This window comes from Sorex araneus, chromosome 4, assembly GCF_027595985.1.
Source record: "Sorex araneus isolate mSorAra2 chromosome 4, mSorAra2.pri, whole genome shotgun sequence".
Classification (NCBI taxonomy): domain Eukaryota; kingdom Metazoa; phylum Chordata; class Mammalia; order Eulipotyphla; family Soricidae; genus Sorex; species Sorex araneus.
Window position 1 is genome coordinate 65,695,562 of NC_073305.1, and position 17,568 is coordinate 65,713,129.

Here is a 17,568-nt window from a genome sequence, read left to right on the forward strand (position 1 = left end):
AAATATTCTGAACACCAACTGCTACAAGATAACATAACAAGCTTTGACAGCTTCCTAATTACCTTACTACCTGGTAGTTAAAAACCCTTTAAATTGTAGCAATTCTCTTCTTTGCACATAAGTCAAAAGGTATATCTAATTTGCCATTTAATTGATATCTATATTGCTGCTTTAAAAAGAAGGAACACTCCCCCAGAATGTTTAACTACTAATGTGTAAACTTTAACCTGCATGGGAGAAATAATTATAAAAATAATTACTCATATTAGCAACCGCAATGATTTCAAGAATAGATAAATTTAAAAACTAACTCAAGTAGATTGGATTCTTTTTATCGGAGTTAAGCAAACTTTTTCCTCTAGTAAACTCATGTTCTGTAAACAACTGTATTTCCCTTCATTTTATTTCCTCTTATTATACTTTAGTTTATTTACCTATAGAATGGAGGAGAGTGGACTAACAGCATTGGCATCATTGTGAGCATAATAAAAATGACTCATATAAAAAAGGGCAGGTTTTAATTCACAGAAACTAGGAGTTTTATCTCTATCTGCCAGGTTTTACATTCTTTTCATCTGATAGTAATATGGTCTCTCTCTTTCTCTATGTGCATATATATAGAAATACATAATTATAATATATTACATAATGTATTATATTTATATATGATCGCATATCTATAATTACCATATATATGCATATTTCCATGAATGTATATGTGCAATTACCATATATATGCATATTTACATAAATATATACATTTGTTTATGTACTTTTATATATTTAGAATATTATATATATTTATATCTATATTCATAGAAATATACATGCATATGGTAGTTGCATTAAAATATAAGTGCTTAGAACCAGAATTATGGAGAATAAGTTATGTGTATTTAGGCACGGTTGACAATGTAACTGTGAACAATTGGTGTATGTCAGGTAATTTTGAGAAAAAGTTGTGTCATTTTCACATATAGATTACTCCATATTTATTTATCACAGTGCTGTATCCTTTACAGGTATAATCTCAGCAGATCTATAAATAGCCCAATAATAAAGACAGTATCTTTATCACATTGTGACTGTATAAAAAAATAGAATAGAGACTCTAATACGCCTAAAACCGAACATATAATAAGGGATAGTAGATTCTTACACAAATGGTCCTTCCACTCTAAGTACTAATATTAAATTTTTTTCCAAATAAATCATGGTTTAAGAGTCATAGAAGCAATGGAAGTTCATCTATCAAATGAGATTTTTCAAATTGATAGAACTTGTCTATTCTTCACAAATTTAATCTGGATTGTGTTCAAAGAATCTTTAAATTGTTATGCACAAAATGAGATTTGTGTCTCTAAATTTCCATTACACTATATTTCTTTCTAAAGAAACATGTTTATTAGTTAATCCTCGGTTGAATGGCATACAAATAACAAAATAAACAATTGCATTGGCTTTCTTTTAAAAAGTTGATTCTTGTTTATGTGCTGCCTGAGTTTATGTGCTGCTGTGTCCATGTCGCCCCCATATGCCCTCTTTAGATGTGTATTTTCATGGTTTCATATCTAATGCTGGGATGTGTGTAGGGCCTCTCCGTCTTTGGGGAAGCCTGGATTCTCTCTTGAGGATGTTACTCTATCCCATTTTCTCTCCCTCCCTCCCATTTCTCAAAACCCTCCAAATAAAATCTGTTGTACTTCAAGAAGAAAGAAGTTGGTTCTTCTTTGGGCTAGAAAGAGGGTCACCAGTCCTAGCACATGGTTAAAGTGCATTACTTGGGGGTACGTTTAATGTACTTGCCAACATATAGATCTGACAGGGAAAGAAAAGAAAAGGGAACTACACAGAGCAAGAATTTATGCTTGACAGAAAGTACACTCTTAAAGATGATTGCACTGTTGCACTGTCATCCCATTGTTCATCGTTGTTCAATGTTTTGAACATCATCGTTCATCGACTTCTTTGAGTGGGTACCAATAACATCTCCATTGTGAGACTTGTTGCTACTATTTTTGGCATATCGAATATGCCACAGGTAGCTTGCCAGGCTCTGTTTTAAGATTATTAATAAAAAATATTGCGTGATTCTCTTGATTTAAAACTGCTTAAGGATTCTCACAATGATTTCAGAAAAATTTTAGAAAAAATTTTTCTCCAAAATCTTTAGAACTGATTCAACTCAAAACCAACAAATAAGCATCCTAATAAACAAGGGGTAGAGGAAACTTGAGTGGGTTGCCTTAGATCCTGCATCATTCTGTAATGAAAATGCCAAGGAAAGAGATGGTGGAATGAGGACCCCTTCTGACCATAACATGAAGGCAAAGTTCTCGAACATTCCAGTGATGTAAAGTTAAGTACTGATGCACATCAAAGTTTGAAGAGTCAAAACTTAAGTGTCAGCATGTGGCACAAACTGTAATAAGCAATTAAAAATAAAAGGAACTGGAAATGGAATTCAAATATAAAAGAATTTGCAACAGAACAATAGAAGAGGAACAAAATAACTAAATCTAAAGTAGACTGAAAAATCATAAAATGGCCATAAATGCCAAAAAAGTTTCAATAATTTTTCTAAATGGTAATTGTTTTGACTCACCAATTAAGACATATAAAAGCTGAAGAAAAGGCAAAGGGCAAAAAAAAAACCTAAAAAATTACTTCTTCATTTTTGTAAAAAGGTTTCAATTTTTATTTGTCATAAACTCATTACCATTATCTCTCTGATTCAAAATCATCTGAAAAATCAGTTGTAGTTGTTTTTTGCACAACTATTGCACCAAATGTTGGGTATCATAAATAAATCTTCATAATATGTCACATATAGATCACATTGAATTTATCCATATGTCTCTGTTAGCATAGCTATATCAAGGTCTTTAATATATATAAATTAGAAATGAAAAGAGGATGTCAAGCATTCATCAACATACCCCATACATGTTATTAATGACTATTCTTCTCAGTCTTCTTTCATTCTTTTACCAAACACCTTTCCAGAAATAAAACGTTGGGGAAAAGAGGTGGGCCACAACTGGCTGTGCTCAGGCTCAGGGGTTACTACAGATTATGTGGTCAGGGATCAATCCAAGCTATCCTCAGGGATCATTTGTGGTGCTAGAGATTGAACTGGTGGTCTGTATGTAAAGATAATGCCTTAATTCTTGTACTTTCCCTTCATTCTCAGAAAAAGGCATAAGATTTTTTGAAATTCTCATACACATGTAGCTTATAATTCATGTAAGTGTTTTCATAACACCTTCACTTCTTTTTTTCTTTCCAATCATGTGAGAGAATATAAGAGGAAAAAGCATTTCTCAGCTCTCATTAACAAATTATATAAAGAAGCATTTCAATGATGAATTCCTTTATTTTCCTCATAGATTTTGACAGGCATGTATTTAGTTGTGGGCCTTCTTTGAATAGTACAGAAGGGTGACTTCTGTAAAAAGCCATTATACTGTATAATTGTCATCACTATTATCTCGTTGCTCATCAATTTGCTCAAGTGGGCACCAGTAACAGCTCCATTGTGAGACTTGTTGTTACTGTTTTTGGCATATCGAATACACCACAGGTAGTTTACCAGGCTCTGCTGTATGGGCGAGATACTCTCGGTACCTTGCTGGGCTCTCCAAGAGGTGCGTAGGAATCAAACCTGGGTTGGCCGCGTACAAGGCAAACACCCTACCCTCTGTGCTATCGCTCCAAAGTTACTTAAAGACTTAATTTTCTGTATTCCTACAGCACTTAGCCAAAGTACTTGCTTTAGTAATAAAAGTAACATTTTAGTGAGATAGTACAGATGGTAAAGTGCTTGACTTACACACAGCCAACCTGTTGGATCTTCAGCTCTGTGTATGATCCCCTGAGTACTGCCAGAAGTGACCCTGTGCGGAGTCAGAATAAGTCCTGAGTACGCTAGGTGTGACCCAATTCCCCCTTACCAACCAAAAAATAAATATATAAAACAACAAAAAATTATAGATTCTCCCCCTAGAGAAATAATCACATATTAACAAAATACAGCAACAAGATCAGGATTTTCAAATACACTCTGATCTTCATCCAAGAACCACAAACTAATGACCACTATCTGCTATTATTTTGTCATGAAGCAAGATATTTTGTAGAGAGGCAGGATAGGGTGGTGAAGTCTGGGAAGCAGAGGAGGGACTCGGGACAGAGCATCCCTGATGCTCTTACGAGTGCCCTGTCCACAATTTGTCTAGGGACTAATGATATGGTTTGCATTTGGCCCAACACTCCTTTGGGATGATTCATTTTTCAGCCACCACGTTTCCAGACTCATCTGCACTTGGCAAAGCCCCCTTCATGGGTATATGGATCTTCTGGAGTCCAGGGAACTTGAACTTTGCCTGAAACAGAGCGTCAATCACATGCTCCTTTTTCTGCAGTTTGATGGATGGATATTAGGAGTTGTCCAGTGTGGGTCTTGTGCCCTGGAACTTTATCAAGTGTGTCTCCACCAACCCTCGCACACAACTCTTTGGAGCCTGAGACTGGGGCCAGCATGTGAGCATACAGAAATGTCCACCAAAGAACTCTCTCCAGGGTCCCTTACAACAGACTACAAGTCACAGCCTTTTACACTAATAAGGAAGCTTTTGGCTGTTTGCAACCATTGCACACTGGGCCCCATAGAGCAGAAAGCACCATCACTTTATACTTGGCTACACAAAATCCACTATTTATAAATCAGCTCTCCAGTTATCTTGGAAACCGAGTAGAATACAATGTTTCAGATGGTATATTGGTGCTTGGAAAAAAGACTTTAATGTCATCCTTACCTCTTCTTAGATAATATGATCATAGGCAAACTACCTATTTCCAGCTCGGTGTTCTCTACAACTTTAGGCTTCCATAAGGATATAGTATCACTGTAGCACTATCATCTCTTGTTGTTCATTGATTTGTTCGAGCGGGCACTAGTAACAACTCCATTTGTCCCAGCTCTGAGATTTTAGCAGCCTCTCCTTACTCATATTTCCCAATGATTGGCTGCTCTTTCAGGGTCAGGGGAATGAGATCTGTTATTGTTACTGTATTTGGAATATCAAATATGCCATGGGGAGTTTGCCAAGCTCTTCTGTGCAAGGATATAGTACATATACTAAACTCATGTGTAAGGCAATCCCTAACATGCCCACTGGGGTATGTTCTCTAGTACTCTCTTTAAAATCCATTTGTATTTTATGTACTGTCTCAGGTTTATCTGTTGAAATGGAAACCAGAGTAAATAATTTGCTCTTTAGAGACCTTTGGTGAAATGAAGAGATATTGCCAGATTGAGAATTGTGGTGGGAATGAACATTTCCATTTAATTTCCAGTATCAACAAGGGGTTGATTCCTCCAGACCTCTTATGAATGAAAAGGGAGGAAAAGTAAACTTTGTCAATAGGCAAAAAGAATCAGCATATGATCAAAGCACAGAGACTCTTTCTGGAACAATATTGATTAAGATTTAGAAGATTTGTTTTTTTTGTTTGTTTATTTCAGTGAAATACAGTCAGAAGAACATTATCTAAAACACTGTCAGCTGTAAGAAAACTATCTTTATTCTTTTTTATTTACTTATATCTTTCTTATTTTAAGGAATATTTTTTTATAGTTGAACATATATTAAACAATAAAAAATTAAAATTCATCTTTTGTTTGTTTATGGGCTACACTCAGCAGTGTTCAGGGCTTACTCCTGGCTTTGCAGTCAGGGGTCATTTATGGCAGGAGACCCTAGGGGTTACCAGAAATTGAACCTGATTGGCCGTATGCAAGGCAAGTGCCATACCCTTTGTCCTAATGCTCTAGCCTCCCCAAAGTAATATTTTACGATTCTCCAGATGATCAAGGGATTGATATTACAGTATGTTTCAGTGATTTTATTTGAGACAAGAAAAATTTAAGGTAACAATAAAATTTTAATTCTTCATGTATTCACATTTTAAAAGTTGTAAAAGATATAATAGCATATTCTACCCAATGTGCTATATCAAGCGTAAAAAAAATTCAACATAGTATTTATTGCCAATATAGAAAGTTATTAATAAGATATTATATAGCATTCCTGGATCAAATTGCAATGTGGGTGTTTTAAGACTTACCTACAGAATCAAGCAACACTTAGATACAGTAAAAAGGCTCAGAATTCAATTAAATTTAGACTACCAGAAAATGGCTTATTCCCCAAAGACTGTCTACTACTTCAGATGTCAGCTACAAGCCCAAGATGTTACCTATATTTTTTATCCAGCTTTCTATGTATCAGAGAGTTTCACAATTTCATTCTCAGGTTTAAATAACTTCCTAGAATGGCACATAGAATTCAGAAACCCAATTTACATACTGGATCATTGATTTCCACAAAGGCTCGTAATAGTACAATAGAAGGGACGTGTAGGATAAAGTATGGGGAAAACATACACTACTCACATGCCTTCTCTGTGCATACTGTTCCAAAATCTTTGTGTTCACTAAACAGAAGTACCTGCAGTCACCTTTGCTTGGGTTTATAGAGATTTGGCATATAGGCATAACTGATAACTTACTGGCCTTTAACAACTGAAATCAACCACTGGAACCTCTTTACTTTTAAGAAATGAACTGATTTCTTACTGGTTTCCCTGGAAACTAGCCCCAATCATCAACTGATTTTTTTCAAATATTAAATTCATTGCCATAAGAGACACTATTAACACTCTCGATATTTAGAAAATTACAAGATAGTGGTTTATTGTGCACGTCTGGATAAAATGAACACATATTTTTGCACTCTTTACAAAGCTTGGTATTTTCTTTTTACATTAGAGATCACTTTATTTTCTCACATAGAGATTATTATTCTTTTTAAAGGTGCATGTAATTCCATTGTATTAACTCTGAAACTTTAATTTACTTGAATTATCACTAAGTGGCTTTTTATGTCCAAAAGGTATGAAACTAAGTAAGAGTTTTATAAATCTTGAAAGAAGCTGCCCAAATATGCAAGAAAACCTTCACAAGTCTATCAGGTGGTGAGAAGAAAAGTGGTCAACTGTCAAGGAGCAGAAAAAGTAAAGAACTTAAGGCAGGGACTCTACCTCTGGGCCAAAAGATAATGTTTTTTAATAAGGACGATCATCAGAACCATTTAAGATAATGGGCTCGTAACAGATAGAAAAGTTGCCATTTGAGACTCAGCCAATCACTCACAAGCTGTCAAAAGTCTCTTAGATCACTGATAGTAACTTCCTGAGTAGGAAAGCAGAGAAGAACATCAGAAATGTTTCAGCTAAGTTATGTTTCTATATGATTTGATTATATAGATACATATTTTAAAGATATATATTTTGGTAGGGTTGTTCAGTTTTTTATTATTTATTTTTTCTAGATTTCTTTTATCTTTTGTGAGGGACAAGTACTTGCTATTTACGCTATAGTTTATCTTAAAAATATTGATGTATATACACGTGTATATATATCTACATATGTATAGGTATGCATATATAAATACGTGTATATATATATATATAAATCACAAGCACATTGGGGCTGGAGCAATAGCACAGCGGGTAGGGCGTTTGCCTTGCACACGGAAGACCCGGGTTCGAATCCCATCATCCCATATTGTCCCCTGAGCACCGCCAGGAGTAATTCCTGAGTGTAGACCAGGAGTAATCCCTGTGCATCGCCAGATATGACCCAAAAAGCAAAAAAAAAAAAATAACAAACACATTTCAGATAGCATTTGGTAATTACTACCAAAGAACAAATGTTTTATTTTACCCCGATTAAAAGTTAGAGATAAATATTCTTGGGATTTAAAAATTAACAGTAGTAATTACCTCAGTTCATTATGCCTCAATTCATTGATAAAAGCTCTACAAAAAGTTATAACACTGTAGCACTGTCGTCCCGTTGTTCATCAATTTGCTCTATAGGGCACCAGTAACGTCTCCGTTTTGAGACTTGTTGTTACTGCTTTTGGCATATCAAACATGCCCCGGATAGCTTGCCAGGCTCTATCATGTACAAAGGGTTAAGTATTATAATTCCTGGGATACTGTAGTAAGCGCTTATCACTTTTAAAATTTCAGAATTGTCCTAGAAAGGCAGCAAAATTCAATGATTTTTGTAGCATTTCTAAGTACTAGAAACTATATACATGCCTGAGATAGAATTTTCCTATTTAAAGAATTCCCTGATTGCTTGTCTTGAAATTTTCCTTGTCTTCATCAAGCCGACCATCTCAAAATACAGTTTATGACTCTGAAATATCAATAGAATCTGGGTATGGCATTGGTATTTCCTATCCCTCATGCATAAACATGTCTTTCTTCCTTTCTTGTTCATTTCTGGGGTGCCTCTCCCACAGTGCATGGGAGAAAACCCCACTCCCCACCACTTTTTTAGGGATGTGACAGGGCTCATTAGGAGCTCAGAACAGTCGTGATGCTGTGCGATGAGGCTGGGACCAACCATACGTTGCCTGTCTACCCTGACTTCTCGTTCTTGGGGAGCCATGGAGTGCCAGGAAGAGAATTCACAGCCTCACAAATGTTAGCCTTGGCTCCAGCATTTTGAGCTATCTCCTCAAGTCTTATAAAAAATTTCCAAAATCTCTATCTTCTTATTCACTTGTTACTGACCATCACACATGAAAACAAAAGTTTCAAGAGAACAGTCTACTTCACTATCATATGACTGCCTGTTGAATTTAGGAGGCTCTCTCAATGAAAACTTTGAAATAAAAGGTGGAAGCTTACTAAAAGGACCACCTGACTGAAAGCCAGGGAAAATTGAATTCCCATCCCCACTGACATAAATATATTAAAGAACAGGGATATATAATTGGCACCTTTATAAAATAGAATGATTTATCACTGCCCAAAATATGGGTTTCTGAGTCAGAATATCACAGAACCCTACTAGTACTCCTAGATGTCTAAGACATAGGGCAGTATACTAAAAACTTTATATTGCAATATTCTCATTTTTTTAACTGATGCAAATGCTTATAATAATCTACCTCATCAGGTTGCTGGCAGGATCAGATAGACCCTTCATAGTGTGTAGCAAGATACCAGGTACATTGAAGATAGTCAATAACTATCAGCTGCTCGGTGACCAACATTATGAGATATAGGGAAGGAATTTATTTGAAGTACATAAACAGCTACGCAGGTTTATATTTCCAGATTATGGCATTTCCCCTCTCAAGTACATAATCTATCTTCTAGCAGGAGTCTTCTAATACTTCAGTGCTTTAATCAACTGTATAAATACAATGACGATCCTAGTATAGTCTTCATAGTCTTAGAGAAATATATTGGGAAAAGGGGCTTTTCATTGGCCTAAAATCACGCAATTATGCTATGACTAAACAGTGAATGGAGAAAATGCCTTTTACCAATTCACCTTAGTTATAAGTATTATTTAAAATAATTCGGAATAGGGACCTTAAGAGATAGTCAAGAGGCTGCTTGTCATTTATATGCCAGTCAGGGTTCAATACTCACCAGAAGGACTCCTCTAGGAGTGACCCCTGAGCACAGAACCAGGAGTAAACCCTAAAAAACTCTGGATGTGGCCCTAAAGCAAGCAAACAAATTGAAAATATTCGGGATATGTCAAAAGAGGCAATGTTTTCAAATGAAGTCACTGGTTTGCTGACATGTATTTAAACAGCTGTGAGAAAGAAGTACTCCTTTTGGTTATAGAAATTATAAGGAAAATAAATAAAACTTTTTATTTCTGTATTGCTCTGGAAATATACATGCTAGAATTTCAAGTATTAGGGCTGTACCCACAATATAATGTTCAGTTTGCAAAGGTTGACATTACGTTAGTAGAAAATTGAAGTGTACAGTAATAGTTTTATCCACAAAGAGTTAGGTAGAGCTATTTCAAAATGATATAAATCTGAAATTAGTATTTAAATATGGCAAAATGAAGGTATCTAAAAGCATGTGGAAGCATTCTAACCATTTTTTCATCCTGTTGCATATTAAAGTACAAAATATTCAATAGATGTGTGATTTAAGTGATAATATACCAAGTATGATCATATTTAAAAGAGAGAATTTTTAGAATAAATCATTAAACATTCTGAAGCTGTAGTGTTTTATTTAGAAAAACCCAAAGTAGTGCAAGCACATATCTAACCACATGGAGAAACTTTTTTCTTAACATTACCTGTATTTTAACTGAAAGTTCTTGGCTCTTTTATTTTTCTATTTTTTCTACTTATTTCAATACATGAATCTTTCCTAAATTACATGAATAAGAAGTGTGATTTAAGTATGTAGGATACCTTATGTCTGCCCCTTTAACCATCAGAATATTCACGAAGACTTTGTATAAGATTTCTCTGCCAAGATTTATAAAATACTAGAGTGATAGCTATACTTTTGGTACTGGGAAAGTGAAATAAATCTTGTGTAAGAACACTGTTGCAGTTTATTGTTTTCAAGTACCCACTAAAATAAAAGAAAGAAATATTTAATTAATTAAATGTGCTGAAGAGAGACATGACAGTGTCAAATTTAAAGTGGAGAAGCAAAAGAACAAAATTTATTTTGCTCCCATTGATTATTTTGTCAGTTTATAAAAGGAAGTAAAAATGAAGTTACTGGGCAAAAGATTTGCCAAGGAAGGCTTATTTGGTTGAATATTCTCATTTGTTTTGTGTTTTATCTGGCTAAGCAAAAAAGTCAACTGAATAGGAAACATACTATAGTACTTAAATCCTTATTTCCAATTTAGCCATCATGGTACAAACTGGAACACAAATAGCACAAATAGAATATGAAAAACAGTGTTAGTTCCCTTGAACTACCAAAATAAATTAACTTAAACTGAGTAACTTAGGACAACAGAAATTTATTTTCTCTAAGTTCTTAAGTCTAAAAATATGAAATTAGTGGCAAAGCCATGCTCCTTATGAGACTTGGTTGAATTTCTTCTTTGTCTCTCTTAGCTTCTAGTAGTGTCCATCAATCACTGGCATCCCTTGCAACTACTCAACTTTAATCTCTGCCATGTCATTACATGGTATTTTTTATGTGTATGTTTCTTCTGGTGGTATTTTGTTGTTGTTGTTGTCTTTGTTGTACATTTTTTGTTTGTTTTTTGGCATAAGGACACCAATATTAAGGGAGTAGAATCAAACCTAATGATTTAACTTATTCATATCTATAAAAACTCTTCATTAAGTTTTAGAAAAATAATTCTAAATTTTTCTAAAATTCTAAATTTATGAATCATGGGGACAATAATACAATAAGGCAGTTGTAGATCGGTTGTAGATATTAAATGAGCAAATGCAGCACTTAGAATAGTACTTAATATTATTTTGTATTTTTAGAATTTATCAATATCCATTCTTTTGTTTACATTCAGTTTCATAGCATCAAGGCAGAGTTGTCACAGTGACTATATCCCTGCAAAGCTGAAGATATTTTATATTTGGACCCATGTAGTAGGTTCATTCTAGACTCTAGTTTTATTTGATTTACTATATTATTCCACACTCCCAGAAGCGACGGCTTATAGCCTAGTTCTCTCTCTCAGAGAACCTGGCAAGGTACAGAGAACATCCTGCCCACATGGCAGAGCCTGGCAAGCTCTCCATGGCATATTCAATATGCCAAATACAGTAACAATGATGGGTCTCATTCCCCTTACCCTAAAAGAGCCTCCAATGCGGCACTACTGGGAAGAACGAGTAAAGAGAGGCTGCTAAGATCTCAGGGCTAGGACAAATAAAGACGTTGCTGGCGCTTGCTCAAGCAAATCGATGATCAACGGGATGACAGTGATACAGTGACGGTGAATGCTTACAAACAATAAATTAAAAAAATTCTTAAAGGACTTCGAGAATTAAATAATGGAGGAGAAAAAAGAAAAATAAGTGATTTCATAAAAGGGCTATATATCTTATTTTTTTGTGTTTTTTTTTAAATTCTGTTCTGTTTTGAGGCCATACCTGGGTGTGCTCAGGGCTTACTCCTGACTCTGTACCAAGGGATCACCCAGGAATCCTAGAAGGACTCAAGGACTACCTGGGGTGCTGGGTATTGAACACAGGTTGACTGCGAGCAAAGCAAACTCTACCCGCTGTACTATTTCCCCAGTCTCAATATATCTTAAGTTCCTCCAAAACACAAATCAGGACATTTCAGATTTCAAGAGATCAAATTGTTGGAAGAACATTAGAGGTGGTTAGATGATACTGATCAATGACTAATTAGAAACTACATTGCTCATGAGATCATATATTTCTTTAAAGTTGTTTTACTTATTTCTACTGCTTATTTTTACTGCTTTTTTAAAAAAATTAAATAGGCTTAGTGCATCAAGAAAAATAATAATTAATTATACAGCTCGAGGGAGTTTGGTTGTCAAACATGAAGGGACAATAATGAACTCAAACATCTAATTATAAGTATATGTAACTTTAAATATCTTTACTATGCAGCCATGAGGAAGGATGAAATCATGCAGCTTCTACAACTTGGATGAACCTGGACTATGTCATATGAAGTGAAACTAAGCCAAAAAAAGGAAAAACATTATATTTTATCATATATATGGGCTGGAGGTATAGCACAGTGGGTAGGGCATTTGCCTTGCATGCAGCTGACCCGAGTTTGAGTCCTCCATCCCTCTTGGAGATCCAGTCAAGCTACCAAGAGTATCCCGCCCGCATAGCAGAGCCTGGGAAGCCACCCATGGCATATTCAGTACGCCAAAAACAGTAAAAACAAGCTTCACAGTGGAGACATTATTGGTGCCCACTTGAGCAAATCCAGGAACAACAGGACCACAGTGCCAGGACAGTGCATATAAAATAACAAGAGGAGGGAATAGAAGGTCTCAAAGGCTGATAAACCCTAGATTACAGGAATGAAAATACCAAAGGAGAGAAATGGAGTGGGGAAAGAAGAGGTGGACTAGAGGGAACAGAGGGGCTTGGGCATGGTGATGGTGTACATGGGAGGTATCAGTGTACATTCAAGCCACTAGAGTCAACAGTACTGCAGGTATGGAAAGAATAAAACCTAAACATACATCTACTCAGGAGGTAGACTACACTGTGGGAGGGAACCGGGTGAAGGGACAATGATACTGGTTGTAGGACTGGAAGTCGAAAATTGTGTTCCAAAAAGTTATTAGTGACCACTTATTAATCAAGGTTTTTAATATAAGTAAATGTAAATGCTTCAAAAATCTATTTTCCACTGGACAGTTAAATTAAGCCACGCATAAATTAGTGAGATTCTGGATGGGGTAGACTCACAGTTAAAGCAACACAATCAGTCTCTGGGAACTTAGGATGTCAAAACATGTTCCCACTGCAGAATTACTTACTAGCCTACAGTATCAGGACCACATCAGAGGCGCCTGAGGAACAGATAGCAGATACTCTACCTAGGATGCTATCCTGGTTCTGAATATTTACTGCACAAATGAAGGGATGTTCCTTACAAGACCCACATTCCAATTCCAGTCTCACCCAATAGTTCCTTGTGAGACCAATTATGACTAAATTAACAGATTCGAAATACTTTCTGCCAAATATTTACATATCTTTTTTTGGTAAATACATGGTGACATTTGCAGGCAACATTATATAGTGGTTAAGAACACTATCTTTGGAGCCAGCAAGACTGGACAAATGCCAGATCTAGCATATGACTACATGACATTACAAAGCCATTCAACTTCTTTGGGGGTTGTTTCTTCATTTAAAAATACTAGTAATCTCCCAAGCACCAATAGCACTGATCCATGGGCACAAATTCAGGAATAACCCCTGAGCACAATTGGATGTGATCCTAAAATAAAAATAAACATGCGCTAGGGGTGATATTGTCTTTAGACTGATGTATGTTAAAGTTTACTACACTTCCTGGCATATATTATAGTTTTTATCATAAGACTTTAAGCACTCATAAATGAATAGCTTCCATAGAATTAGAAACACTTATTAAGGGGCTGAACTCCCTATGAGGATGTGAGAGTGACTTCAGGGTTAGGAATATGTAAAGATACATGAGCATGAGTAATTATTTCACCAGAGAGTCATAGTTGCCCTTGATACTCCATTAATTTCCAATGTGACTGTGTTAACCTTCTTAAATGTTCTGAAATAATCATGTATTTTAAAAGAGTGCTCATTTTTAATATTACTAAGTATTAAATAAATATCTATAATCAATCCCCAATACTAAGAACAACAATAATATGCATGATCTGAGTGGAAATTTTACTTCTTAATTTAAAAATGAGCCTCAACTTCCTTTATTCTAACAGCTGCATAGTATTCCATTGTATAGATGTACCAAAGTTTCCTCAACCAGTCATCCGTTTTGGGGCATTCGGGTTTTTTCCAGATTCTGGCTATTGTAAACAGTGCTGCAATGAAAATACATGTGCAGATGTTGTTTCGATTGTACTTTTTTGTCTCTCTGGGATATATTCCCAGCAGTGGTATTGCTGGGTCAAATGGGAATTCAATATCTAATTTTTTGAGAATCGTCCAAATTGTTTTCCAGAAGGGCTGAACCAGTTGGCATTCCCACCAGCAGTGAAGAAGGGTCCCTTTCTCCCCACATCCTCTCCAACAGCAGTTGCTTTTGTTCTTTTGTATGTGTGCTAATCTCTGTGGTGTGAGGTGGTATCTCATGGTTGTTTTGATCTGCATCTCTCTGATGATTAGTGATGCAGAGCACTTTTTCATGTGCATGAAAAGTTTCGTGCTGAGTGAAATGAGTCAGAAAGAGAGAGACAGACATAGAAAGACTGCACTCATCTATGGTATATAGAATATCAGAGTGGGAGACTAATACCCAAGAACTGTAGAAATAAGTACCAGGAGGTTGACCCCATGGCTTCGAGGCTGGCCTCACGTTCCGGGGAAAGGGCAACTCAGAGAAGCGATCACCAACTACATTGTAGTCGAAGGCCATGTGGGGGAAGGGAGTTGCGGGCTGAATGAGGGCTAGAGACTGAGCACAGCGGCCACTCAACACCTTTATTGCAAACCACAACAGCTAATTAGAGAGAGAGAATAGAAGGGAATGCCCTGCCACAGTGGCAGGGTGGGTTGGGGGGGAGATGGGATTGGGGAGGGTGGGAGGGACGCTGGGTTTATGGGTGGTGGAGAATGGGCACTGGTGAAGGGATGGGTTCCCGAACTTTGTATGAGGGAAGTATAAGCACAAAAATGTATAAATCTGTAACTGTACCCTCACGGTGATTCTCTAATTAAAAATAAATAAATTATTAAAAAAAATAAAAAAATGAGCCTCAAAATAATAAAATAGAAGACTACTAAAAACCTTTTTAGTACTATAAATATTTTCTAACCAATAATATTCACAGGTCCAGGAAAAAGTCATAACTAAGTTTGTTTTTTCATGTAACACTGGTCAATATCCCAAGATCTATCCGATCTGTTGCACTGTATCTTTACAAATTGTCTTCACCTCGTAGCGGTTATACTATATTATTTTTGTTTAATAAAACTTTTTTTTTTGCTTTTTGGGTCACACCTGGTAATGCACAGGGGTTAATCCTGGCTCTGCACTCAGAAATTATTCCTGGCGGTGCTCAGAAGAACATATGGGATGCTGGGAATCAAACCTGGGTCATCTGCGTGCAAGGCAAATGCCCTATCTGCTGTGCTATTGCTCCAGCCCCAGAATAAAACTATTTTTACATTTACATTTCAATCACCGTATCACCGTATCACTGTCATCCCATTGTTCATCGATTCGCTCGAGTGGGTGCCAATAACATCTCCATTCATTCTAGCCCTGAGATTTTAGCAGCCTATTTTTATTTCTTCTTCCCAGAAGTGCCCCATTAGAAGCTCTTTCAGGGTAAGGGGAAAGACACCCATAATTGTTACTGCATTTGGCATATTGAATATGCCATAGAGAGTTTACCAGGCTCTGCCATGTGGACAGAATGCTCTTGGTACCTTGCCAGGTTCTCTGAGAGGGAAAATTAGACTATAAGGGGTTGTGCAGCCATGAATGCAGCTGCGTGCTTCAGGGAGAATTGTTTTATAGTCTCTGTATCTTGGTTGTTGATGGATTACACTGTGCCAGGGGCAGTTTGTGGGTATGGCTACCAAGCTACTGGAAATGGGGGAATCTGGGCGGAGGTGGCCCAGTCCCAATCCAAGCAGACTTGGAGATCTTAGCCTCGGGTCCCACACTCCTGGGTTCGTTTGCCAGTTCCTTCATGAGTGACGCTCATCCGAACATGTGGCGAGTGGCCTTCAGCATGGCTGTGGCTGGGTTTTGGAGGTCTTTGGCTGCTGGGGCTCTGCTTGGGGCAGGGAGGGAAATTTACTGAAGCCAAAAAGCGCCAACCAATGTTAAAAATTTAGGATTAAAATTGATGAGACAACTTGCAATATCAATACTGGAAACCACATAAATGATTGACATGTAGGAAGGCCTTCACTCTGCCCTCTAGCCTTACTATGCATTTGAAAAGTTACAGTGGATAGAAGTCTTATACATGTCAGGAATGTGCAAGGCCTTCATTCAACCCATAACGCTTACTAGCCACATGAAAATGTATACTGGAGAGAAATCTTATGTTCGTAAATGTGGGAAGGCCTTTGCATACCTCAAGCCTTTTAGACATCATAAAATGCACACTGCATGTGTTGATACCTAACAACAACTCCCAAGTTCAGAGGAGTGCCCCCAGAGAAGACAAGTTTTGTTTGGACCAGGAGTGTTAGGAAACTGCAAGAGTGCAGCCAAGAAGCAAGTAATCCAAGTAGTGTGTGACAAGCTTTCCCATGCTACCAGTACTATAAGGGAAAGGTACTTGCTGATTATCAACGGGGCTTTGGCTAAAGCAAAGTCCCAGCATTTGGACTTTGTATGTATATTAATTTGTAAATAATGGGTCTTGGCGATAGAAGTCAGGTGACTAAATAGAAACTAAATATAAATAGGTGAAAACTCTCAAAGCAACAAAAAGCTTCAAAAGTTCTTAGAGTCTTAAAAACTTTGCAATCAAATATAATACTCACATAAATTTATTTTCTACATCTATTGATATTGCAAGTTGTCTCATCAATTTTAATCCTAGATAATGTACATATATAACAATATTAAATAATAGAATAAAAGATATTGAGAAAGTTGTCAAACAAGAAAAATATTTTACTCTATTTCTTAATAAGAAACTATGAAACACTTCATAAGAAACTATGAAACACTCATCTTTGGGATAGTTCAAGTGACTACTAGGCTGATAAACATAATCTTTACACTGCCATGTTCAGAATTGGTATGGATGACCACAGTTTTCTTTTACAGTCAGTTGAAAATAGTTTAAATGAGTCATCCTTCTCTTTTGGATCATATGTGGATAATGTGAGCTTTTCTGGGACAAGGGAATTGATTTTCCTGAATTGAGTTAGTGATGAATTAATTCTCATGCCTTAAAACCCTAATTATTACTTCTGAAGTTACATTATTCATTTTACTTTATTATACTTATGCCACAGTACTTAGTTATAAAGATTAAAA

General features: G+C 36.3%; 1 protein-coding gene and 1 non-coding gene across 5 annotated transcripts in view; one reads left to right on the plus strand and one right to left on the minus strand.

Annotated features, from left to right (window-relative positions):
* Window positions 1-17,568, plus strand: part of TAFA1 (TAFA chemokine like family member 1) — a 568,014-nt gene that overhangs the window by 337,479 nt on the left and 212,967 nt on the right. The window lies entirely within an intron of this gene.
* On the minus strand, window positions 4,570-4,706 carry LOC129404650 (small nucleolar RNA SNORA70). Its single transcript, XR_008630023.1, has one exon. It is a non-coding gene; the product is annotated as a small nucleolar RNA SNORA70 (small nucleolar RNA).